Source organism: Lichenostomus cassidix, chromosome 1 (assembly GCF_008360975.1).
Source record: "Lichenostomus cassidix isolate B80296 chromosome 1, HeHo_3.0, whole genome shotgun sequence".
Taxonomy (NCBI): domain Eukaryota; kingdom Metazoa; phylum Chordata; class Aves; order Passeriformes; family Meliphagidae; genus Lichenostomus; species Lichenostomus cassidix.
Window position 1 is genome coordinate 107,519,762 of NC_139479.1, and position 26,530 is coordinate 107,546,291.

The window sequence follows — 26,530 nt, forward strand, 5'->3', positions numbered from 1 at the left end:
CCCAAATATCCTTAGCAAAGTTTGTGTGCCAAACAGATCTGCATTGATCAGCTACATAGATGTGCCCTTGAGCTTAAGGGAGGCCTGTGAGTTCTTTTTCTGAACCCTGCAATCTCAGAAGGGTTTTGCTTTTAATGGTCATGAAAACATTGTCCATTCTCTTTCCCAGACTCCTATATCAGAAAAGACTTCAAACTAATAATGCCTTTGCCAGTGATGTTACCCCAAGGCTTCACTTGGCACCCAAGTGTATGGAAATGAAAATTCCAGAGCTGCTAGGGGTTTATTTAGAATACTCTTTTAGTTTAAACTCAACTTTATGTGGTTACTTTAGCAAAATACTGCATTAGCATGGGATCTGCTTCCTACAAGAATCTAAACAGAAAAATCCATTTAATACAAATGAAAAATTGCCTCTTCTTATTAAAAGTATAAAAATTGAACTACATTTGCCGTAATAGAATATTCAATTGGTTTCAGCAAATAAAGTGCAAATTTGAAAAAAAAACAGAGAAAAAGGAAAAAGGAAAAAATAGTTTATCTACTTAGCTTTAGGATTACAGTCAAGGACACTCTAATAAAGTACACATTTCTCTGTTTATGGAATAGCCTTTGAAAGCAGAATGGTGAATATGTTTTACAAACATGATCTGTATGTTCAGAAGGAAAGAGGTTTCATTAAAATTGGATCTGTATGGCTTCCTATTCCATTACTGACATTGTGTATGCATAGGGTTTGGGTTTTTTTAAATTAGGGTTTTTTGCAAACCTTGCAGATGTAAAAAGAAGTCCTTGGGCAAAGTCAGACAGGAATTTCAGCAGAGAGAACCTTACCTGTGCTATGTATAGTGGTCTTAAATTCTAGGCCAGCTTGCCTGCAGAATATCATAATTGCAATCAAATCTGACTTCTTGCATTTTTGATAACCATTTTTCCACTGTCTTCAATCTTTGACTAAGGACCTTTTTCAGTAACTTAACTGTAGTTCAAAAGAACAAAAACCTGAATGTTTCACAAAACACCCCCAACCCAAAAAGGTTATTCAGTCACTTTTCCCAGGCATTCTGTAAATATATGGGAATTACTCAAAACTGAGAGCTAAAGTCCAAGCCAGTGCTTCCATCAAGCCATGTGTACCAAAGCTGGTGCTGCAAGACTTCCAGCTCTGCTCACTGTGTCAGCTGAACTGTGCTGTCTGAAAATCCACGATCTCTATTTATTCTAGAACTACGGAGATGTTCCCTTTATCATTCTGTGGGAAAGGCCAAACCAAAATTTTGATAAACAATAAAAAATATGTAGGTATTCACAGTTTTAACCTTTGAACAGACAGACAATTCAGATCAGGGCTTTGCTCTCCTGCTGCAGCAAACCAGAGTGCAGGTTAGAACCCAGCTTCATATTCAAATAAGGTTTTAGTCATTCATGTCCTTGGGACTGCAGGAGGAAAAGATGTTCAAATTTTCCTAGAGCCTCATAAAATTATTGCCACTGTCTTTTGTTTTTTTCTGGGAAAAGGGAGACAGAAAAATCATAAAACAGTCTGACAGATTCAAGATATAACTTCAAAATATTAAAAACCTTTTCAATTCCATTTTGAATCTTACTTAAATATACACTTACCTAGAAAAATTAATGCCTTATTCCAAGTACTCAATTTGCTGTAAAGCAAAAGACATTATTTTTAGCCACTTCTACAGAAATACAGTAATTTTAAGGATTCAAATTGATAATTTAGGTGCAATTTTCGTTCTTGCTGTGTACATAATTTTGCTGTGAAGAAACTGATTTAGCTAAATAAAATTGTTTAAAAAGGTACTTAAATTATTCAGGTGGTAATATTAGCTTATAGTTGATTTTTTTTTTAATAAAATGTTGCAAAAAATAGTGTAGCGGACCAAAATTGAAGGTGAATATTTCTTCCTGGTTTTTATATATTCATTATCTTCTCAGGCAGTTGAAATTACCCTCTTTCAATCATTTCTAGCATTTTTGTTTTCCATATCCATGCAAAAGTTCTCTTCATGAGAACCTCCCTAAGCTTCTGTAATAAACTTTCACAGCAGCAAATTTGACAGCTAGTTAAATGTTTTGCACGATGGATCTTTTTTTCAGTTTGAATTGTGTTTCAGTTTCATCAAACCTTCTGACAGTGTATAAACCAGCATTTGAATTATCTTCCTTAACTCATTTTCCTTTAAATTCATTTTTCATACAAAGCCTCACATACCCACCAGTTGCATTAATCAGAAGGAATTGCATTTTAAAAATTATATAGACTAAACTTGTTCACACAATGGATTTAGAAAGTCTGATAGGCAAATTGTCTTATTTTTTGGCGTCATACTCATGACCAGATTTCTAGAGGTTTTAACTCCTGTGACAATATCACAGTCCACAGGAAGAAGATAGTGCATTGTGTCACCAACATTTACAAACAGACGATTTCTCAAAATGCCAGTTTTCAGTCAAATCCTTCTGCTTGTTTTCTTTCAGTGTAAATAGCATTGTAAATCATATACTATAAACACAACACACATGACCGAGTCAGGAAATACTGTTCTCTTCACTCTCAGCTAATTAAAAAATAAAACTCTTTGTTTCTTTTTAAATTTACTACTAAATTACATGGTATGGACATCACTGAGAGCCGTTCTCACACTTAACAATGCAGGACTAATACCAGGTGCAGCAGTCAGCAGGGGAAATGATGCTTATTTGAATAGGTAAGACCAAAACAAAATAAACTCTCGTGCAAAGTATTAATCAATTGCTTTGGAGCTTTGCTGGTTTTACACTTACAGCCTATGTTTTTCTCACTGGGGATTCACATGAGGTTGTCAGAAGAAGGCTATTAGCGCAAACTGACCAAATACCTGTGGTCTGACATCAGATATATTAGTAAATTTAGATTTCACAGGAATAAGTTCCTCTTTAAATGGGAACTGTCTATATCTTTTAAGTCAATAAACTCCCTCAGGCTAACACCACCTCTGCTGCTCAACCTTCAATTTTCCTCTTGAACTTCAGAGACCAGGGGTGGGAATTACTGCACCGATGAATGATGATTATTCACCACAGACCATCTTTCTTAAAAAAACAAGTTGTCTCACTGGACAGGACATAAATATTAATAAAAGCCATCATTGCAGGAATCAGTGGCAAGATCAGAGAAGTGAGAAATATCCACAGCCTCTGTAGTAGAGTTTGCCTAAGGGGAAGTGATCCTACCTGGGCCATGATGAGTCTGTGTATCTACAATAAAGGTGGAAAGAGAATCTCAGAATTCAAAGAGGAATAATTTACAAAGGTTGTATAGTTTGCATTTGTGGGGCAACCATTTACCAAGTCCTCCCTTTTAAAAGTAAAATGGAGTTTTAAACAAAGGGAAAAGGCAACAATCCTTTTGTTCAGCTTGTTGGAGTGGAAGAGGACTTCCCCTTTAAAGGCCAAGGTGAGTTTAAATTTAGCACAGCAAGAGACACCTTGCACTGCGCCCAGATTGCAACAGAAAAAGCACAAGTGAGTGACTCCCTGTGGCCTTTCATCTCCTCTCACCACATCCTCACCTCTCCTTCTTTAGGCTCTGGATCCTGGGAAATATTTGGAGGTTTCTCAAACCGTGATGCAAGTGAGAAATTCCCTCAATTTCACCAAATATATCCTCCCCACCCCTCCTCGTCAAAATGCTCCAGGGTATGCTGGATACTCTTACAGTACAAACCTGATTGATAAAATACTCTTCAGGGAAGCGAAAGAGCCAAATTCAAGTCTTCTCCAAGTTCAAGTCTTCTCAAATCAAGTATTTTGATCCAAAAATTTAATCCCAAACTTTTTTACCTGAATCAGTTCTGGGACTGAGAACTCCATTTTCTACAGCTGGAGCTGTATGATATAGCATGTAACTGATACCACTCTTGATAATTTTTGAAAAATAAATGAAATAGCAGATGCCAAAAGATGAAAAAATTTCCACCTGGAATCACAGAGATAGGATCATGCCATATATTCAGGCTATTGTGTAACTCCTTTAGTCCCATAAATTAATTATTTATTGGGAAAAAAATGCACCAATATCTGTCAGCAGAGAGCCACATTAAAAAATAAGGTCTTTTAAATAATGTTTTTTCTTCCATTCATGGTTAAATGTTTTCCATAGACAGAATCAAAGGGTTCAGATTTTGGACCCATAGTTTGCCAGTGTTTCATTTAGGTAAATTTTCTCTCTTTGCCCCTTGGAAACCAAAGCAGCAAACCCAAGTGTTAGAAGAAAAATGTAAGAATGAGAGCTAAGACCTAGTATTGAGAAGGCAGGTTTGAAAAGATGAATTACTGAAGTTAATCTGAGATACAGTTCTAAAGCAGAGACAAGTTTTAGAGACAGTGGGAAATAAAAGGGCTTGAGAAGAACTTGTATTAAAAATCTAATGCTTTTTGGAAGAGCTTTGGATGGGTTTAAAGGAAGCAAAATGGGAGCAAAACAGTATCAAAACATGAAAAAATAACATTTTTCAGAGGTGATTTAGCATAACCTATTGTTTTCTCCTTCCAGTTGTCTTTCTGATTTCCTGTGAAATGTTAAATACTGTGAAGATAATTAACCTTTTTTACAAATTTCTAATTTTGGTAGTTAAAATTCAGTTCTAAATTTCCATGTTCATAATAGATAATATCACATTAGTTTTCTTCTCGTTTTTAATTATATTTTATATGAAATTGTAGTCAACTTAGTGTATCAGAGGCACTTGTGTTTCCATAATATTTTTGCAGTGTTAATGCCAGGTATAATGTAAACCAAAATATAGATTCTGTACATGGTGTGGATCTACTATCTACCCTTTATTTACTTATATATGCATTTGCTGTGAGTATAAAAGAGAGGTTGATCCAAATGTTTTATGTTTGGATTGAATTTTCCATGCATTCACACAAATACACCCACTGCCTCACCTGGGTTTATTTCTTGGTAATCCATGGTTACTATTTCTTAACCCATTTACTATTTAAAATAAGGAAACATTATTAGGGTTTCTTGCAGTTCTTGTCTCCTAGCAACAGAAGTTCTTCTTAAATTGACCCTTGTATTTTCTGTGGATTGTGTAAAGCTCACATAGGCTTTTTACAGGATTCAGACATATCTTAGCACTAACTCAATTTGTATGTTTGAATTTTTATCAAAAGATTAATTTAGTTCCTGAATTGGCCAAGTGACTGTAGCATTAGGTTTAATAAAAACGTAGCTCTTTACTACATTAACATTTCAATAATCTATTTTAATCAAGAAATGAGAGAAAAAAAAAAAAGTATTCCTTTGAAATTTTACTAAAATATAATTTTTTATGGTTTTTTATGTAATATGTTTTTAAGCATGCTTATAAGTACCTATTTACAGGATGGTGGAAATTATGGTTTCCCTCCAATTTCCCATAAGGTCAGGTCAGCTTAATTTAAGACCCTGGTTCTTGGTCTAGAATAACATCTTGCTAATAAATCAACATATGTACAGCTAATGCTTACAAATGGTGCAAGAAACACACATTTTACAGAGGAAAGAGCCTTGGCAGACCCTGCTGGCAGTCATTGTAGGGGAAATTCATAGTTCACTTCATCTGGAACCACCCCAAAGGAGCACTGTGTGGGCTAAGTAGAGCTCTCCTCCCTTGCAGAATCAAATATTATCCTTAGAGTGAAATAAAATTGCAGAAAATTAAATTTATCAGCCTCTGGCATTAACCTATGGGTTTGATATATGGAAATTTGTAATCTATACTATGCTACAGTAAATTCCAGCAGGTGCTCTCGGAAAGGCATGGTGAAAGAGTTAGACACATGGTGTTAGTGAATTCAGGTTAAAAGTTACACAGGACCCTGTCTCTCCTTCACCTTGCATGGAACACTCTGAGACATGAACAGCTAATTTTCTTTTTTAACTGATATTTTGTAAAAAAAATGTAAGTGACGCTTGAGCTAAATGCATGCAAGTCTGTGCGTTCCCAACTGACTTTGAAAATATATGTTCTGGTTTGGTTGTTTGTTTGTTTCCCATCATTGCACTTTGATCTGATAGAACACATTACTTCTATCTAATTTAACTATATTTTAATTGCACTTAATATGAATGCCCCTTTTCTTTAAACATATCCTTAGAGCATCAGTACAACAACTGTAATGTTAGACCACTTCTGATGTATTCTATCCAATAACTTACAAAAACCTAATTCTAGAATTCTTCATATTCAGCTTTGTGCTATTGTACCAAAATAAGTTTTATGAAGCCTCAGCCCATAAAATATACTGAACATTTTTAAGGATGGGTCTGATGACGAGGAAAGCCCAGGGACAGGTCCAGAAGACAAATACGTTGGTACTCCTCTCTGTCACAAGGCAAATTGGTTCATTTTGTCTGCCTGGGGCTCCCACAGTGCAAATATAAGTGACAGTGAAAGTGTTTTTAGTGACCTGTGTGAGTTTTCCCCATTGTATATATAACAGCATTTAATGCCTGTTTGTTAAAGGAAGAAAAAAAATACATACACAGAAATAGACAGGAAAAGATACACAAAAAGGGAAAAAAGAAAAAAAGAGGAAAAAGGGAAAAAAGGGAAGGGGAGAAAAGAGAAAGAAAGGAAAAGGAAAGGAAAAGGAATGGAAAAGGGAAGGGAAAGGGAAAGGGAAAGGGAAAGGGAAAGGGAAAGGGAAAGGGAAAGGGGAAGGGAAGGGAAGGGAAGGGAAGGGAAGGAAGGGAAGGAAGGGAAGGAAGGAAGGAAGGGAAGGAAGGGAAGGGAAGGAAGGAAGGGAAGGGAAGGGAAGGGAAGGGAAGGGAAGGAAGGGAAGGGAAGGAAGGGAAGGGAAGGAAGGGAAGGGAAGGGAAGGGAAGGGAAGGGAAGGGAAGGGAAGGGAAGGGAAGGGAAGGGAAGGGAAGGGAAGGGAAGGGAAGGGAAGGGAAGGGAAGGGAAGGAGCATTAAAAATTATGTACAAGGACATGTCTTTCACATGACTCCACCTTTTCTTCCATAAAACTCTGAAGGTAAATCCCAAACCATGACAAGCATTAGGGATCATAATGGCTAGAAAGCTCCTGATAGCTGGACAGTTATAAACAATTTGCTAAATGCCTCCAACCTGAGGAATAGACTGAAGAGGGTTCCAGTTTTGACATACAGCTGTGTTTACAAACAGACTCACAGGTGTAGGAATGAAAGAGAAAATTCAAGAGGAGCTCCTGGGCTCTTGTTGCCTGTGAAACAAGTTCTTTCATCCACATAGTTTGAGCATTTGTCTTATTCTGTGTCTCCTTGAAAAGAAACATTAAGGGTTTTGACAGAAAAAGTGAAAAGAATGGGATGAAAGAAAATAGAACAGATTTCTTAAAATATAATTTAGGTGTTGACCAATGCCCTCTGTTCTCATTTTTCTTCTACCTTCAGTACTAATAAACACACACATATGCAGTGTAATATAGATATTTATCCATGTTACAGCTGGATGGTTTTGCATCAGTGACATTGTCCAGCTTGTGGTGAAAACAATTGGAAAACACTAATTCCAATCTATTTCAATTCACAGGATTTATAGTCATCATAGACAAGCAACAAAATTTCTACATGAGCTGTCAGCTTAAAATATAGTGTGGAGACTGCACTGCATAGAATATATGTGTTACATGTCACGTGTCACAGTTTGTTTGATTTTGTCCATTTTCCTTGCTAAATGGGCAATACAGATAAATTACCCACAGGTGGAGCATAACCCATGGAGTCACAGGGAAGGAAAATAAAGGAGCAGACCTGCTTTCTTTGGCCCTGATGGTATATAACTGGTAATAGAGCCAATATGGAAAAGGAAGTGTTTTAAAACTTTAATTTGACAACATGATCACCATTATTACTTATCTTACATTCACTTAGTCATATCTTCCATATATGCAGGGCTGGGTCAATACTTCATACTTTTGGTTCACAGCAGCCTTTACTCTCAATTTACTCTGAAACTAGTGAGTGAAGGGCATTTCTTTAGGTTACATGTTTTCTAATAAATGTAAACAGTGTGGTTCTATTCTTTGTCCATGAGAAAAATGGTGAGCACATACAGGATTTCTCATTAATAATCTTGTGATTAAAAACCTAAGTAAACAAGGCTGTTTGCTTGAAATTTATTCATAATCCACTTGCATACTAAGCTTTCTACTGCATATGCTTTTCTGAGCTAATGTGTACAGAATACACCAAAGATTCAGTTCAATTGATTTTGGAGTTTGAAAAAGCCCAGACAAATGATATATTATTTTTAAATATCCTTTTGAATCCCAAATAGTCTGGATCTGGATAGCACTGTTCAGGGGGGATAGACAAGAGGTGGCCTACTTAAAAATTCCATGAAAATGAATGGCCTTGTATCTTTTCTGAAAAAAATATTTTTTTCCAGGTCTTAAGCAAAGAAGCCTGGGCTGGCGTTTTCCTTGTTTAATTTGTTGTGTTGTTTGGGCTTTGCTTTGTTTTGTTTTCAAATGTACTATAAAGTGCTCTATTCTATAATTACTGCTGCTTCTGGAAAGGCTTTATGTTGGTTATTCATGGCCAGGGGGACAGGGAGATCGTAGATCAGGCTGACCAGAGGATCTGTGGGTTCTCCACCCCTGAAGGTTTTCACAACTCAGCTGGACAAGGCTTGGACCATTTCTCTGACTTCAGTGGTGGATCTAAGTTTGAACTTGGCCATGTTCTGTGGAGGGGGATTGACAAAATGACCCCCAGGTGCTGCCTACAAACTCAATTCTGTTGCAAGTGTTTAAATTTAGAGCATAGTCTTTCGGTATATGATAAGTTAGACAGATCAGGGATTTGAATTTCATTTCACATATGCCAGATAGCAACCTTGTACCTCTGAGAACACAGTTGCTCAAGGTAATTATATGTAAATGAATTTTTAAGCAGCCTGAATTACCTGCTTTAACTGCTCAGCCTGGAAAAAACCAACAAGTGAGATTAGCCCTTTTTTTTTTAATATAATTTTTTGGTTCCACTGCAAATTGAGAAAGGTTTTTATTTTTATAAGACTAGCTGAAGTCCTTACAAAGCTCATCTCTCTTGAATCTGAGTAGGAGTTCAAAGTCCAGTTACACTAGACCTTCACCTTTTAGGCCTTTCTGTTTCCAAGAAAAACAAAATGTGCACCTTGATGGCAATGCAACCTAGGAACACAGCTGTTCATATTTTTAGTGTAGACACAATGATAGTTGAACAAGGAGATGTCATTGGAGTTTAATGATCAGCAGATCCAATACATAAACACATCAGGTCATGATTAGACTTTCTGAAATGGGAGCAGCCTCAGAGTGTTACCTCTGAGTATTCCTGACACAGATATTTGAGTAAATGCCCATGTTCTCCAGCATCTCAGGGGGCAGCCTTTGCCAATTACTAATTGCCTCTTTGCCAACCAAAGTTCCTCATTCATAAAAACAGTGATGTAAAAAAAGGAGGCAGGAAAGTGAATTAATAAAGTTTCACACTCTAAAAGATAAAAATATTTAGTTTATATATTTACAATATTATAAATTATTTATAAATATTGATAATACTAAAAATAATATTAAAATAACATATATTATTATATAACTATTCCTATAATATTTATAAAGGCTTAGATATTTATATCATTTAACACTGATGAATTAATTGTGGTGACTCTGTATTTGCAACACTTGCACTTCCAGCAAAGATAATAAAGGAAAGATAGGAAGTGCACTTGCAAATGCTATTTGCCATGCACAATTTACTGGAGGATTTTATATTCTCCTTGTTAACTGTGACTAAAAATAGGAATGCTGCTGCCTTTCCACTGTGTGGATTTCAAAAGAGGTTTGAATTTTTCTTTTATTGTCTTTATATGAAAGGAACATACAACAGATAACAGACACTAGAATCAAAAAGAGAGCTGTGGGTTTTTTCCTCAGAAATAATAATCACTACTGCAAAGCGGATGACTGCTTTGTGATTCTTTCACCTGTTAAAAACTTGGTAATGGCAGCAAGGCTCTGTTTCTGAGCCTCATTTTTGCTAGCTCATTGCACCATAGCACATTTCAGGCAAAACAGGCAAAACAAAATCCATTGAGTTAGGAGATGCTACTATTTTTTTTCTTGAAAATTGCATTTGTAGCTCAGGTTATTCTGAGAAAATACAGGCAAACAAAACCCGTGAGTACTGAAATAAACATAACATGGCTTAGGTTGGAAAGGTCCTCACCACCCACACAGGAAATAATTTCTTCCTAATATCTAATCTAAATGCCTTCTCTTTTAGTTTAAAACCATTCTCCCTTGTCCTACTACATGCCATGTAAAAAGTCACTCTCCTTTCTTCATAAGCCCCCATTAGTTACTGGAAATCTGCTCTAAGATCCCAAGAAAGAGCCTTGAGGGATCACCAGCCTCTCCCTGGGTAGAAAGCCACTGACCCCAATCCTGTGGCTGCATTCTAACAGCTCAATCCTCATTCATTGAAAATCCCATGCTTAAAATCTTATGTTCTTGTTTTCTAGTCCTTCAGGAACTCGGTAATTCTATTCTAAAAGGTCATTCTTATATTTGGTAGATTTCCCACAAAAAAAAAAATTCTATATTTCTTTTGGAAAGTCTTTTTTCCAAATAAACCTGTTACTTGTTAATAGGTAAGCAAAATATTGTTGGGTTTTTCCATTTTGTTTTGGTCATTATTTTGTCTTGATTTCCACTTCAAGGTTGACTCAGCCTACTCAGAGATTATCTACACAATTTTCTTCATTTCCTCCCTTCCCTTCCTACTTTCCTATGGACTTTCAAACATAACCAGACTTGGGAAATGCTGAGTTTAGCTGTTATATTTCTTGAAGAACAGTTTCTGCCATCCTCAGTTCCAACAAGGAGCATTCACTTACAAGAGGACTGGATGTGTGAGTAACTGTGAACCCTTTAGCCCCCCTGGTAAGCAATCTAGCCCTCAATCTGTTTGCTAATTCCCTTAGTTATCATGACAGCTTCCTTGGTTTTACAGACATCCCAGAGTGCTGCAATCTCATGTACCACAGATACAGAAATAGTGTTTTGGAATCGCTGAGATATGAATTTAATAGTTCCTTCATATTTTGCCTTCCCCACTAGATGTAAGTGGCTGATAATTCTTGTAAAGTTTAAATCTATTTCAGAGGCAATTTATTTCAGTAGACTTTATTTCTTTTTTTATTAGTCCACAGCAGTTTAATTTAAGATTTAGAAGCTGAAAGTGCACTTATTATAAAAATAGAAGACAGATATCTACTATACATCACAATATAGCCATTAATAAAACAAATATGTGTATTCACATGTAGAAATCCCCCTCTAAATGTTTTTTATTTTATATTCACAAATAATACACATGCACAGAGCTGTTATAGTGCTGTGTAAGAGTGTCACAGAAATGTAAAGTATGTATCAATATGGTATATTCAAGGAGACCACTGGTATTTGGTGAATTTATGCTTTCCTGGTCAAAGCCAAATCATGCACCTTCTTTAGCTTAATTTTATGTTATTGTTATCCTTGAAAATTATAGAAATATTCACATAATATTGCTTTGTAAGGAAATATTTAAAAAAAACATGGAGTATGTAAATTAACCATAAAAGGTTGCTGTCTTCTATAATATCTTATCTTTTTGTGGAAGAGGGGAGAGCCTGCATCTGCACTTTGCACAGCTGGGGGAAAGCTGCTCCACGGCTAAAGGACAGTTTCACACATGTAAAAAATGTATGTATTTTGGTCTTTCAGAGACCAAAAATGAAGGGTTTCTATACTAGCAAACTGATGACACTGCACACAACCTTTTAGTGAATTGTAATGATAGGCTTTGTCTGCTGTAACTTCTTTTCTTTTTTATTTAACTGGGTAGGGTAAACCTCATTCAATTGTACTTCCATAAACTAGAGGAGTTTCTCTACTCACACGTGTTAAAGTAATTTTCATCTGCAAGCATTTCCTTTGTTCCATGCTTTGAAAACTGTCCGTATTATTGCTATTATTTTTAAACAATATTTTTTTCTTACAATTTTCCAACTGAAGTTCAAATACTTAGGCAATATCTCTGAATAGAAAGACACACAAAATCCTTTGAACATCTAAAAAAAACATGCTCACAAATATCAATTTTGAAACTTGTTACTTAAGTAATTTTCAATAACCAGCTGTATGTTGGTACAAATGCATTCCCTAAATATAGATTTACAAGACTCGTCATCCTTTTCTAAACCAGAATTTTTTATTCAAAAGGAATGGATGCATTTATTTGCTCTGTTTAGATAACATATATGGAAATTATAGGTAATCAGAATGTTTCTTTAATTCATGTATTATGATCCTTTTGTAACTTCAAGCTTATTACATCCAAATAGCAGCTATCAGCTGAAATACCAGACTATTATAGTTGTCCCTAGAGGAATCACTCTAGGACATCTTAAAATCAAACTGGAATATTCTGGTACATAAAAAGGAAAAACTCATAATAGCAGAGAGCATGCACTGAATCCACAGACATCCCTGTTCCAGCATTGAGCTTTTTTCTTGACAGGTTTGGGAGGCAATATGAGGACATCTTTTGAAGGAATTATAACAGTACTTAAGATTTGTGAATAATTTTTGAAATTATTGAATTGTTCACAGATTTCCATTTTCAAATGTCTGTCTTTATTTTGAAGTTCCTGTATAACTTCTTCATGCCTATATTTCTTCTCAAAGGGTCTCACCTACCCATGTCATCTGGCTTTTCATCAGAGCAAGGACACTGACACAAACCTTCACATGTAATTATTAAATCTGGATGCCTTAATTTTCCACACTCTGTAGGAAAAGCCATAATGGGACCTCATTTCTTTTAGAGGATTCTAGTTGTCTGTCTTCTAATAGTCAATTTCTTTAAATATACATCAGAGATCCCAAAACTGAGGCAAATCAACCTCTTCTTTCTACATGATGTTCTCAGCCTACAGTCTCCTTGTACTGCTAAATTTCATACTTGCAGTCTGTCTGTCCAAATTCACAGCTAAGTTTCAAACTGGATATGGTTTTCTAATGCAATACCTTAATTAAATAACTGCTGTATAACACTGGTTCAAAGTGAGGTTATGTACTCCTTTTCTCTGCTTTGCAAACTTTTTCTGCGAATTAAAGTTTAAAAGGATTTTGAACCTACCAGTTCAGAGGTGATCAGTACCAATGGTATTCCCAGACTGTAGATATTAACATCTGCTGAAAAAAAATGAGGAAAAATTTTACATTTCTCTACAAAAATCCTTGTGCAGGAGATACAGTCCCAACAGGCCAGAATAGAATTTTTGCTTTTTTTAAGGCAGAAGCTCAGTTTCCAATAGGAAAATATTCTTCTAAATGTAGCTTGAAAAATCTGTAGAGCCTATAGAAAAAAAAGTGATTCTTTTCATTGCTTTCTTTAACTCTGAAGCAGGTGAGAAAGAGAAGAACCAGAGCCTTGTATATACTTAATCTATGAGAAATTTGGCTTAAAATTTTCAAGTTATGTTAAAACAGACATTTTTTTATCCAACTTACCTTTTATCTAATTTATTTGTATAACAACATTTCTGGTCCCTACCTACTACAATTGGGAAAAGCAGGATTAGAATAACTTGAGAGACTGAGGTTCCTCACATCAATTATTGATGCATTTTTCTCCCCTAAAGAGACACAAGAAATTTAGTTTAGTGGGGAATTTTTGTTTGATTTGTCTCACTTTTTTTTTTTTTGGAGAACCAACATGTACTCAACTAAAATAACAGATTTCTACATCACCTGCTAGGTTGTTTCATTCAGCTATTCTTCCATTTTGGCTGACAGAAAATGAAAAAAAATTGAGTGTCTCTTTACACAGATGATGATAATATACAATTATATTCTTCTTGTTTCTTCTTTACAGAAAGAGTTGCATATATCTCATGTCTTGTATACAGCCACAACTAAATTTATTAAAAGACAAAAAAACCCCAAAAGCTTACAGTATTTTTGAGCCTAACATTGAAAGAAACACCAAATATATGGTATATTTCAGAAATTTAATATTAAGAATTTACTCGTCTTCCAGCCTTATACTTCAAGTAGCATTTTGGTAGAAGAGGCCACCAGAAAAAGAGTTATGAAAGGCTTGATGTGCTATCAAATAACTCATTCTGAAAATCCCATTCATTTTAATAAGAGACAGCAACTTTCCTACCAGATGGACTGGAATATTATAGAGGGAAATCTGGACCATTTCGTTAGTCACAGAATGAGCATTTCCTGAAGCACAATTATATGTAATTTCTGCTAAAAGTCTGCAATAGTAGGCTAAAGTCTGTTTGTATGCATCTTTACCTCTAAAAAGTTGAAATTACAAAGATTCATTCTTTAAATGTGATTAGATTTATAAATGGTCTTACCTCTTTTTTCTTCTCAGTAACTTACATGGCATATATGAACCTGCAAATTTCTCATTCTTAAAGTATTTTGGGTGCTGTGAAGTAATGAAATCACTGCATTACTCAGGATTCACAATGCAGATTTTTTTTTTATTTACTTATCAACAAACCCTTACTTATTAAAGAGGTGTGAAGGAAGTAATTTTTAATCAGAAAACATTGAAAAAATAATTAAAAATTTATAGTAACAACTGTGGTAGCTTTCAAAGAAACCTTAAGGGCATATATTGCACTCCTCCTATGTTTCATCATCAAATAATACTTTATGGCATTCTTTTCATGCAATAATTCCAAAACAACACAAATGACCCTTTCTTCATATGATCCAACAAATTGCAGGTCAAATTATTACATCAGAGTTTAACAAAATACATTATTTTAAAAATAAAAAAATCTATGCTCACGTAATTCTTATTAATGTACACTTAGTAGTACGTAACATATTACAAAAATCAAACATGACAGATTGCTTACATATCTCTGAAGACAAAGCAGATGTTTAGCTCTGGTAAATTATTCCTGTAAGTCCTGATAACCTTCCACTGACTTTCATGGGTAATGCATCAGCCCTTAAAAGAGTGAAAAGAGAAAAATTTATGGCTCCCACAACAATAACTGCAAGGTGAGGTGAGATTATTTGTCCTGAACATACTTATAATGACCAATGGTCCTTTAATCCTTTCCCTTTCTCCAAAGAAGGGAAACAAGCAGATATTTTTTTAACAATTGGTTTAAATAGATATTTAATCTAGCGTTTAATTGTCAAAGTGTTATCATTATTACAAAAATAATGTTGAGTATTGTGGCTTCAGGCCACTTATTGAATTTACAATACAGAATGTTCCTTATGGATGGATATAGCTGTACAGAACAAGTGTAAGGGATATAGCTTTTTGAGCAAAAATGTTTGTAAGGATGTAGTCTCTTGTTTTTCTCTTCCCATAATAATTTCTTTTCTGTCAGAAATTTATGAGTTCTTTTTACTGAGTAAACCTTCCTATAGACATGCTGTCTGATATTACTTCTGCCTAGGGGAGTTGTTTCCTTAAGTCCTTTTAATGTAGTGTTTAATAAGAGAAATAACACTTTAGTTGGTTTATTTGGGCTTTAAAATATATTTCTGAAAGTAAATTTTTTTTTCAATTTTATAGCTATTATTTGCACCATGCACACATTGAGTCCAAACTCTGTTTCTGGGATGTTCCACCTTGTAAAGATATTTTCACTGTTTCCTAAGTGCCTACAAACAACATTAAAGTTAGATAATTTACTAATGATTCAAGATCTGTTAGCCAATGGTCCATGTTATTTGCTTTAATTAAAATTCCTGACAAGGTTTATTGGAGAAATATATTGTTAAAGCAAAGGAAAAAATCAGTTGCGGAACAGCGACCCAGCTTGATAAATCCCATTAAAGGATTCTCCTGATACTGCAGGAGGGTAAATATGCATGTGGCAGTGATTTCCCAGTGTTTGTGTTTCAACTGAGAAATTAAACAAACATTACTGGAATTAATTTCTTTCTTAAGCCTAATGGTAGGAGTTTGGCAGTATAACATGATTTTCTGCAACATTTACCCAGTAGTGTTCTTTTTATTTTATAGTTCACAACCACAGAAGAAGTATGGAGCAAACACCTGTTAAAGAATGGAACTCACACAAAGGAATGCAAAGAATTTCCTACCTTTGGCTTTCTATTGCTACTGTAGAAGCAACTCTTGGGATATGTCTTATTTTTGGAAGGGGATCTTGAAAACCACTAAAAGTGTTCTCAAAATTACCTTTATATCAGAAGTTTACCCAGTGTTCTGCAAGCTTTAAATCAGAGAGATATCAACCCCAAAATATTTAAGTGTCTATATGGAAAAATTCTCAAGCAATTTTCATTATCTTCAAATAAATATATAATGAAAGGTATTTCTTACCATTCATTCAAGGATAAATTACCTGTGATTTACAAAACATGCAGTAATGAATGCACTTTTTTAATCAAAGGAGCAAATGAGGTCATGTCATGCTTAGCAGAATCTGGAACTGGGGGAATACTAGTTTTGCACTATAAGATGGATGTAAAGGAAAAATGTACTTTTTAAGCAGGATGTATTATTATTTTTCCACATCATTGTTCAGTATTTTGTCTTGTCTGATATGAGGCTCACAGATCTTATGTTGGGATGCTCAAGACTGAGGACCTAGAGAGGACAGAGTGGCAGGGCCTGGGAAACAAAACATGCCAGGAAAGGTGTTTTGCAACAGAAAACCTGAAGTGTACTTAAAAATTTGAAGGTATGCAGGGACATTAATGATAAGTTTATATATATGTGTGTCTTTGGGTTCAAAGAGAGGAAATTCTGTCAACTACAGCCCCTTGAAAGTTGCCTTGCAGAAAATAGATTCTTTAAAGTGACTTTACACAAAATCCCTGAGCACCTCAAGCTGAATTGAAAGAAGTCCCAGAGTAAGAACCCTCAGAATTTACAGGTGTGAAGTGCTGATATTAAGCCCCCAGGACAATATGCATTTAGCCTAAAAAGCCCTAGAAGGACACTTTCAGAGGCCTTCCAAACTAAAGTTCCTCTTGTTTCAGGCTTACCTGGTAATTTAGGTCTTATGTATCAGAGTGCTGCCCAAGCACCAGTGTCAAAGTAAATAAAGTGTGTTCTCACTGTCTCTCTCTTCTGCTGACCTCTGTAGGAATTGTAGGTATCCAACTCATTCCCTGTGACAACTAAAAACCAGTGTCAGTCACAAGAGATACCAAAAAACAGGTAACTACTGCAAGTCCACCTCACTGAAATAATTTTCCAGAGAAGCAGTTTGAAAGCAGCCAAGAAGTGAACTCAGGGCTGACAGGCTGCCGCGATGATGCCAGCAAAGTGGATTTGTTTGTAAATACACATTCCAGAGGGGCCAGTCTGCTGCTGGAGCAAGGAAAATACACACATGTTAACTCCTCTTTATGCTAAATCTTACCCAGATTGTGACTGATCTTCAGTTTAATGATATTTGTGAAATGGTAGACATGGCACAGAGTAGCAATAATGCAATAAAACGCCTCTGCAATACCCATTTGCTGTCTGCAAGGAGGGATCTATGCAGTGATTCATTTTTCCACAACTTACATGCAAACATAACTTTTAATTCCCAAAGCAAAGCAAATACATCAGAAAAGGAAGCAGCTGCTTTCAAAACAACTCTGCCCTAACACTTCTTTATAATGATGTAAAATTTCAGCGCTTAACATCATTAAGTGAGCAATTCCCCATCACGACCCTTATGGGTTTTTTAATGTTGCTGTGACTGAGGAAACCAGTAACTTCAGGTGTAAAGTGAGATGGTTATCTTTCATAACTCTGAAAAAATATGAATGCAGAGAAGAATTATTTATAAGGTATAACAGAAGGATATGTCATCTAGATAGACTCTTTTTAGTGTGAATTGAGGAAGAGAACTTTAAATCTCTGGCAAATCTTAATATTTAAAAATGAAATTTGCTAAAAAACCCCAAACAAGCAACAACAATAAAAAAATCCCATCACAAACAAACAAAAAATTTAAGATTTTTTTCAACAAACTCCTATTTCCAGTTTCAAATGACATCTAGTCCTTCAGAGCAGCCAGGCTGATCAGCAGATGATTTTTATTAATACCCAAGATCAGTATTTTTAGGCAGATTTCCTTGCACATCAGTTAACTGAAGACGTCCTAAAATTTTCTCAGGAACGTAGAATGATGTCACCCTGGTTTATGAAATCCCTGTGCAAATTGAGTTTCTTTTTTTTTTTAATCTGGAAATTATTCCTTAAGCAGAAAGATGAGCTGCACTACATTCAGATGGAATGGTCTGCTTGTTGTATTTTACCAGAGTTTTGAAAGGCTTTTTTAAAGAACAACTAGGAAATAATATAATCCATTTTCTAATCACTTCTTACATTTGACAGAGATGGGTGGGAGAAGGATGGGGTGGTGGAATTGACTCGGTTGCTGCTTTTAGGTTAAGTATCATTTTAATAGTAATTACTGGTGCTTAAGGTGGAATATTAATGGCATTCAGACATTAGGATAATGTATAACATTATGTGTTATACATTAATACCACCCAGCATTGTAAGATCATTAGGAATTCCTGCATTAAGGAAAAATCCACTCACGCAAGAGCTTGTTGGTGACCAATTTATTCCTCTTGCCTTCAACTATTATCTGTTGGAGACTGAAAACGTTTTAAGAGAAGCAGTAGAGAAAAGGCTGTGTTTGTAAAAAAACATGTACTCAAAAGCTAAATAAACATGCAATGTCATTTGAAAGATTCTCTTAATCTAATTCCCTGTGTTTCCATACATCAAAAGTAGATTACAATTTTAAGTTTGGTGCTACAATTACTCACAGGGCTTATCTGTAAATGAAATTCAAGAACATGACATGAACATAATGTGCTGGCAGAAGACACCAAGAGGCAGCTAATCTGCCTCATATCACACTTTATGTCACTGTCCCCATTCATGAGAGGGACTGCAGTTGCTGGAAAATATGTTTTGAGCACAGTCATGGTTCCATTGCAATCCTTGACAAGATCTCTCCCACCTCGCTGTAAAGCTGTACATTAGCTATTATCTGTTACAAGGAAAATAACCCAAACAAAAGTCTGTCTGGAAAAGATTTTTCTTTGCAGCTTTTATCAGAATGGCATTGACATGTAAATGCTCAAGGAAAAAAATATCTCAGGGCTTGCAGGTCCTCAAGTCCTTTGTTATCCTCAAAAATACATTGTGAAAACATTAGTTCAAATGGCACTGGATTTACTCCTCTTGTTTAAACACAAACACAAACACTACCAAAAGCATAATAAAGAAAGTTTTCCAGATGGAATTTCACAGAAATTTGAAGATGAGAGCCCAGACTGTGATTGCATACTTGTATTTGCACACTAAATAGGACATAATAAAAAATGGCAGGGACCTGAGTTTTAATATGTTTGGGAATCTTAAATACTTTAAATTTTTTGGAGACTTTGTTTTGTTCACTCTCTTGCTTCTCAGGGTCTCCTGAAATGCTTAACTCCATTTTCTTTAAATAATCAGAAACTTCTGGAACAAAATGGAGGAAAAAATTGTTCAAACAATCTCCTTCTCAAAAATTCTAGTTTAAGGGGATCCCAGCCACTGCAAGTATTCTGCTGGTCTCAGGGAAATGGTCTGTTCATATACATTACAGGAAACATTATTTAGGATTTTATAGAAATCTATCCTTACCAGAAACTCCATTTAGAAGATAACAAGAAGCCAAACTTCATTTATGGAACATATTCTGGACAAGGCAGCTGACAGGTTTGATTTTTTTTTTCTGCTGGAACTTGTCAGGTGTGCAAGGGTTAAACAGCAGCAAAACCACAGCAGAAACAGCAAATGATAGAGAATTCAACATTCATGATATACATTTATGTAATAAATTCCAAACAAACCAAATAAACCAAGGCATTTTTGTTATATCTTGCATTATGAGCTATTCAGAGAATAAAGATATCTTGTTAAAAAAACCTCCCAAAACTATATCTATCTATATTTCATAGTGAATATTCCACCATCAGTATCACAGCTTACAACCTCTAAACCTCCTTTGCTGTCACATAATACTAAAGTCAGAAAACTGTGGTTTTGGTATCTGGAGAAGTAAAGAAATGATAACATTTTTTTTCCCACAAGGAAAATTCTAGTACAGAAGAGAATTGTAAAAATGTTCCGGAAATTTGAGGTTGGTTTACTTCATATGTCATTTGCACCAGTTTTCAGAAAATGAAATTATTAAAAAATACATTATTACACCCCAAAACTACACAAATTTCCCATGTTTGGTATCTATCTATATATATGTATGTATATATATATATATTTCATTTCATTTGTTTCCAGGTCTTCATTCTGGGTTTGATTTTTATGTGTATTTGTAGTACTACAAGTAAGTCATAGCAAAACCTAGGTTGAAAAATTGCACTTCCCTTCAAGTAAAATTCACAGTACTTCCTGAGGCAGGAAAATGGTTAATTATATTTTTAAAAACAGGGAAAAATTGTAAGACAAGCATTCAGTAAATTGCCTTGCCTCTTCCAAGGGCAAGCATAATAACTGGCCCTCCACCAAAACTGAATTCTACCATGCCTTCTTCAAATTAGCAATATCTACTTCATTCTTTTTCTTCTTGGATTTTGCAACAGGGCATTAAAAGGGAGTTATTGCCTTCAGGACTGTGACCTCCTCTGTCAAAATCCCAGACCAGAGTATTTAAAAAGAAAATAGAAGAAATGCAGTATTTGTTTCACCATTAGGGTTATTGGTTATATGGGACACACAGTAGGCATAGATTGCATCAAAATGCACCATTCAGTCCTCCCAAGTGAGAATTGCTCAAGTGATTTGAAATATGCTACTGATTGTGGCAGGAAGTTTTCTGATTCCCATTGTCTCTTCTGAGAAAAAAATCATGTCCTGTTTTTTGACTAAGGACTGCAGGCTCCAACTGCTCGACATAATGGTCCCTTCTATACAGACAACAGTAATTTAATTGCCAGGGCATTGAGGCACTTTGGTTTAGTACAGATGTGTATAATTCATCTTGGCTAGTTCCTCAGTTATTCTCCTAAATCGCCTCTAATTTCCTGGAGTTAATTGTGCAGAGTATAATGTAAATTTGGTTGTTTTTGTCACAGCTCACCACGGCTGGAAAACCTCCAGTGGCTGACAAGTGGGTTTAATGAAGCACCTGACCTTTCACTAAGTCATCTGCAGGCTTGTTAGCTCTCATGTTAATGACAGAGCTGGAATAGATACTTTGTTATGTGCTCAGGGGCACATGTACACACAGAGCTACGCCGGAAAAAAACATCGCTGAGATAATTTTATAAAGCATTCCTTAGCTTGCAACTTGCAGAACTGTGGTTTCAAGGCAACCTTATTTATTGTACAGATAGAAATAGAAGTGAATTACCGTTTAATTGCTGTATTATTCTCTGTTTTTACCTACAGACCTAAAGGCATCTACTCAGAAGAGTATGTATTTTTATTGTACGTCCCCAATTACTGTATAGTACTCAACATGATTTTTTTTTTGTATTTTTTAATAGTTTAAGCCTGGTAGGCAGCTGAACACCACACATCCACTTACTCCCCCCACAATGAGATGGGCAAAGAGGACTGGGAGGGTGAAAGTGACAAAACACAAGGACTGAGACAAGACCAGTTCAACACGCAAGGAAATTAGAATAAAGAAAGTGGAGTAAACTAACTCTATCCCAGCCAAAACCCATACATTAGTCTCATTTGACAAGAGTACAAGTACTTAATAGTAATTTACTTGTGCAGTGTTTGTATTTAAAACTATACAATGAGGGTTGACTTTATTTGTGCAAAATTTTTTGGGATTTAGTTGGCCTTTTCAACGCATTTTTCAGATCACATACTGAGAAAAGGTTCAGGGATTTGCTATGTCCACATCAGACTTTTCAGGACGCAGGTGGGTTTTTTCCTATCAAAATAGGAAGCAGGTAAAAATTTGCTTTCAAATATCCACTGAATTCATTAACACAGCAGTAGCTTGGCCTCCAAAATGTTGAAATTCTATTGGAATAAAAGAAACATCTACAATTCATTGAATATTTACAAACTGCAAAGAGTTATGGAGCATTTGTAGAAAGACTCAAGTGAGTTAAACAGAAACATATAAAACATGTCCTTGTTTCAGTCTCCCTAACCCACCTTGGTTCCCGTGTCTGGCTCTGTGCAAGGTAACTGTGCTTTGTTCTTGGAAAGCCCTGAGCTCCTTTGGCTCAGGTAAGCTTGGAAGGCTTCAGCCTGAGGCAGAGATCAACTCAGGAAATTCAAGGAATGAGCAAAGGGCTCTTACTTTACAAAGTGCTAGTGAGGCAGCATCACCAGCCACACATAATTAGAAGTCTGGGGGTTTTTTTGCCTTTCTGTATTTGATTGCTTCTCTTTTCTGGTCTGTAACATAAAGCAGCTATTATCAATAGGCAGGGGATGGGATCTTTAAAACTACATAGTCTTCTTGACAGGTCTATTAATTTCTTTTTACAAAAGCCATCTGCTTTTAGCTATTTTGTGTTGATTTTCACAATTTTGTTTCAATTCTCGTATGTCAACTACATTAATTATAAAGCTAACCTGGAAAGCAAGAACTGATAAAAGGTAGTAAAAGTCAATTAACCCAGGCAGTTAAAAACCTTTTCTATTAAAAGGCTTTTAGCTATAATATTTCTATAATTTCAAGATACAACTATTAAAATATTTTCCCAGATTTGATTTTTCCCAGAAAACTTACACAAATAGGAATTTACATCATAGACAAAATGCTAGTCTTGATTAGTTGTATGTTATGTTCTTTCTAAAGTAAAAACTAATTGTACAGAAATTTTAAATAGACTCTAAATAGGCTTTAAATAGAAATTATAAATGTACATTGTACTGAGCAAAATAATATCACATAGATAAAATATGACTACTTGTTTCCTTTTGAGTTTCAAACATATTCAGAGGGAAAGAAAAAATCCTGATTAAATATGACCAAAACTCATTTGGTTTAGATATTTTCAAAATCAGGAGAACCAAATATTTTTATGTCACCATCCAGAACTTGCCTTGGGAAACCAAATTGTCTTTAACTGAGTGAGGGGGAAAAATTCCTTATGGAACAAACACAAGGAAATCTACTACATTAAAAAAACAAAACCACAAAATAACCACAACTAGAGTGACAGTTTTCAAAACTATCACCCTGGTCAATATTAGTTTCAAAATTGTTCCTAAAATATCTCATTTTTAAATAAATAACAACCTATTATTTTTTTTTTTCATTTACGTTTGCCTATAGATGCCACGATCATAATGAAATTACCAAATTAAGAAAGTGTCTAACATGAATCATGGAGATTTTAACTTTCATTTCACAATTTCACTTTCTAGTGGGGTCAGGTAAAAGAAAAGTGAAATTTGTAAATATATAAATTGATGCTCACATTGTGAAATAAAGAAAACAAAGGGTGTGATCCTAATGAATGAGAAAAACCTGCACCAGTATTTCACAATTTGTCAGATCATTATTGTCATTGAGAGATTAAGGCTTTAGTATATATTGTTTTTCTAAGGTAAACTCTGCAAAACGTATAGTTTTCCTCCTGCTATGAGAAGTGTTAAAATGTCCAGTGAGCATCATGGTATCTCTCAGTTCTCTGAAACTGAGTATGTCAGAACTAACATGGACAGAAGGCCCTTAAGTAGAAACAACACGGGCAGTGAGTGCCACCTGAGCAGGATGCAGATCTGAGGCTCTCACCTGGCTGTCACACCAACTTGCTCTGGGACTTTGGGCAAGTCATCCTCATCTTTTTTTGTCACCCTGTGATTGCTGTCTACTCATATTGTAAAAGTTCTTTGGCCTAGGCAGTCACAAACAGCATTTCTACACTCCTGAAATCAGAACACATGTAAGTACCTACACTGCTGTCCAGTACTGAAACGTGTCTGACATCTTAGAAAATACATAACTCATTGATATAGTTTGCTGAATCACTAAATCTGAATGTGAGTTACAAATTCCCCACAATTATTTTTCCCTCTTGCATGCCATCATCCTCGAAGAATGTATATGATGCATGCCCACAGCGGCACTCTAAAACAGGTTTTTATTTCAGTAGCTCTTAATGATCTTTTAAATTTGATTTATTACATAAGCATGTAATACGCCATTTACAGAAGTAATATATTTCCCAGTAAACTTGGTTAAACTCCATTTGAGTATAATGGAAACTGAAGGAACATGGCACCTTGTAATTATGCAGCCCTCTTCTAGCCTGAAACCTGGAATAACCTTAGCAAGTCTCTCTGATTCTATCTGTTCTGCTGGGAGGGAACTAACATTGTGAAATGGAAGTTTTTGAAGTCTGTCTGATTTTTTATGATGTTGCTTGAACCAGGCATACAAATTTTAAGTATCTAATAGGAATCAGATTTAAAACCAGCAAAATATAGTGTGTATATATATATATAAACCCCATGAGGTTGAAAAACCCATATAATTTATACATTTACACACGGACATAAATATAAATAAAACATACGAGTACTAAGCAGATGATTAATTTACATTTTCCTCCCTTAACCATAGGGTTGCTCATCTCACAAATCATATTTCTGTGGGAAATGAAAGGTGCACTGCTGCCAGCATTTTGTAAGAAATAATGACACACTTTACTACCTGTAAGTGCTGACTGAGTGCTTCTGCTTTGCCTTCCCAAGGTGACTGTAACACAGATTGATGAAAGATTCAGTAGGACTGTAGAGGTTAAAGATGCAGACCTGGAGCTAGAAGGCAGCCTTGACACTGATGGAATACAGAACAATGAGAGTACCCACATTATTGTCCCATCCTCTGATAACCAGTGTAATATGAAAACTGACTTGAGGAGAAGGGAACAAATTAAATCCATTAATCAAGCATATCTGTGCTAAACAGTTGCTCTGAAGAGATGAACAAATGAAAAATTTACTGTTTGTTTCTATGCTTGCTACCACCAGAGAAAAAATTAATTATAAGGCTGTGGCTCAACTATTAGTTAAGTTTTTTCCTGAGAAGAGTATTTATTGCTTTGTCAAAGAACAAATGAACCTCATTAGTGAGATTAGTTTCAGCTGATCATTTTGCATTAGGACAGCCTAATAATATATCCTTTAAAGATACATTGAAGGAAATAGCTTCAAAGAAACAAAGTCCATTTTGTTGTATTACTCTTACACCAGAAATATATGGTTTGCTACTAAGCTAAATTAATTTTCTTCATACTGCCCTGGTAAAGTGGTTAGCCAGTTGTCTGCAGTCAGCTTCTTGTCAGGTATTCACAGTGGGGTCTCTCTAGTCAAAGGGTCTCACAATTCACTCACAAAACTCTGCCATTGAAGTGCATTATCTGAAATCTATCTAGTTCTTGAAACAAAACAAAACCCCTAAACAGGGATTTGGGGTTTTTTGAGGGGTATGTTTGTGTGTTTTTAATAAAATGAAATGACACTCTGATAGAAACTCAACAAAATTTTTGCAAAAGCTTGTATTTGTAAAGAGAAGCAAGGCATAAGGAAGTTCTGTAATTTACAGAGCAAGGCTACAGGCTGTTTTCATGTATTTCTCTGTCATCCTGCTGGAAACTTATGAAAGCAGTCCCTCCCCTTTGGAAAGAAGAGAAGCCAGCTCTCTATGAAGAAAGAAGCTTTCAAGGGAAATTATTACCTGCAGAAGGTCAGAGAAGTTATGCATCTACCAGCAGAAGTGGATGAGGGTTTGAAGTGCAGTATTTTTCCAAATTTTTTACTATCATTTTCAAAAAGGAAGATGTTCACAGTGAAAGCCTCTGGCTTGCAATGGGCTCTCCTGCAGGGCTGGGTTCCTCATGATGTAAATGCCTCCACTGGGGAATTGAAAGAAAAATCATGAAGATAAAACAGGCAAGTATCTCACATTAATTAGCTTGTCACCAGTCGATTGACCTGATTCCCACAGGAAATCTGGAGGCAAAGAAGTAGTTGTCAAACATCCCAGCTAAGGAAATCTGCTTCCATTGTTTTCAGGTCTCGTGAGTTCCAGCCTTGATGGGCAAACCCATGGGAAGAGCTTACAAAGCTCTTGGTACATTTGAGAAATGCTTTTTCCCCTAGGGAAGTGTGTCTCATACTGCAATAACAATCTGCTATTATTTTTCACATTTCAAAATTGATACTGTGTATTTTGCTGCCCAACAATTTATTTTCAAAAGCCTTGGATAAATCTATATTTTGCCTGTGTCCTCTGCTGGAACTGAACATAAGATGAAAATGTTACTGAGGGGATGGAAACACAGATATGCCAAACTCCATGGGCCTGATTTTCTTAGAAGACAAACTTAGAGTTGCTATATCCCTTTATTAGTCATCCACAGAGCAACACAACATGGATTCTTGACTGCTGGAAAAAAACAATATTTAGAGACTAAATTTTCTTCAACTGTGAATGGAT

The 26,530-nt window shown here is 35.4% G+C and overlaps 1 long non-coding RNA gene across 3 annotated transcripts; it reads right to left on the bottom strand.

Moving 5' to 3' along the window:
• Positions 1-2,981: 2,981 nt before the first annotated feature.
• LOC146445499 (uncharacterized) lies at positions 2,982-26,063 on the bottom strand. 3 transcript variants are annotated; one of them, XR_014855196.1, is made up of 6 exons: positions 25,769-26,063; positions 17,076-17,210; positions 14,957-15,051; positions 13,581-13,705; positions 7,187-7,295; positions 2,982-3,255 (listed from the first exon to the last, which is right to left on the bottom strand). It is a non-coding gene; the product is annotated as an uncharacterized LOC146445499 (long non-coding RNA). The 3 variants fall into 3 exon arrangements; XR_014855198.1 differs by lacking the exon at positions 17,076-17,210; XR_014855197.1 differs by lacking the exons at positions 17,076-17,210; positions 25,769-26,063 and adding an exon at positions 23,822-23,952.
• Between the last annotated feature and the right edge of the window lie 467 nt (positions 26,064-26,530).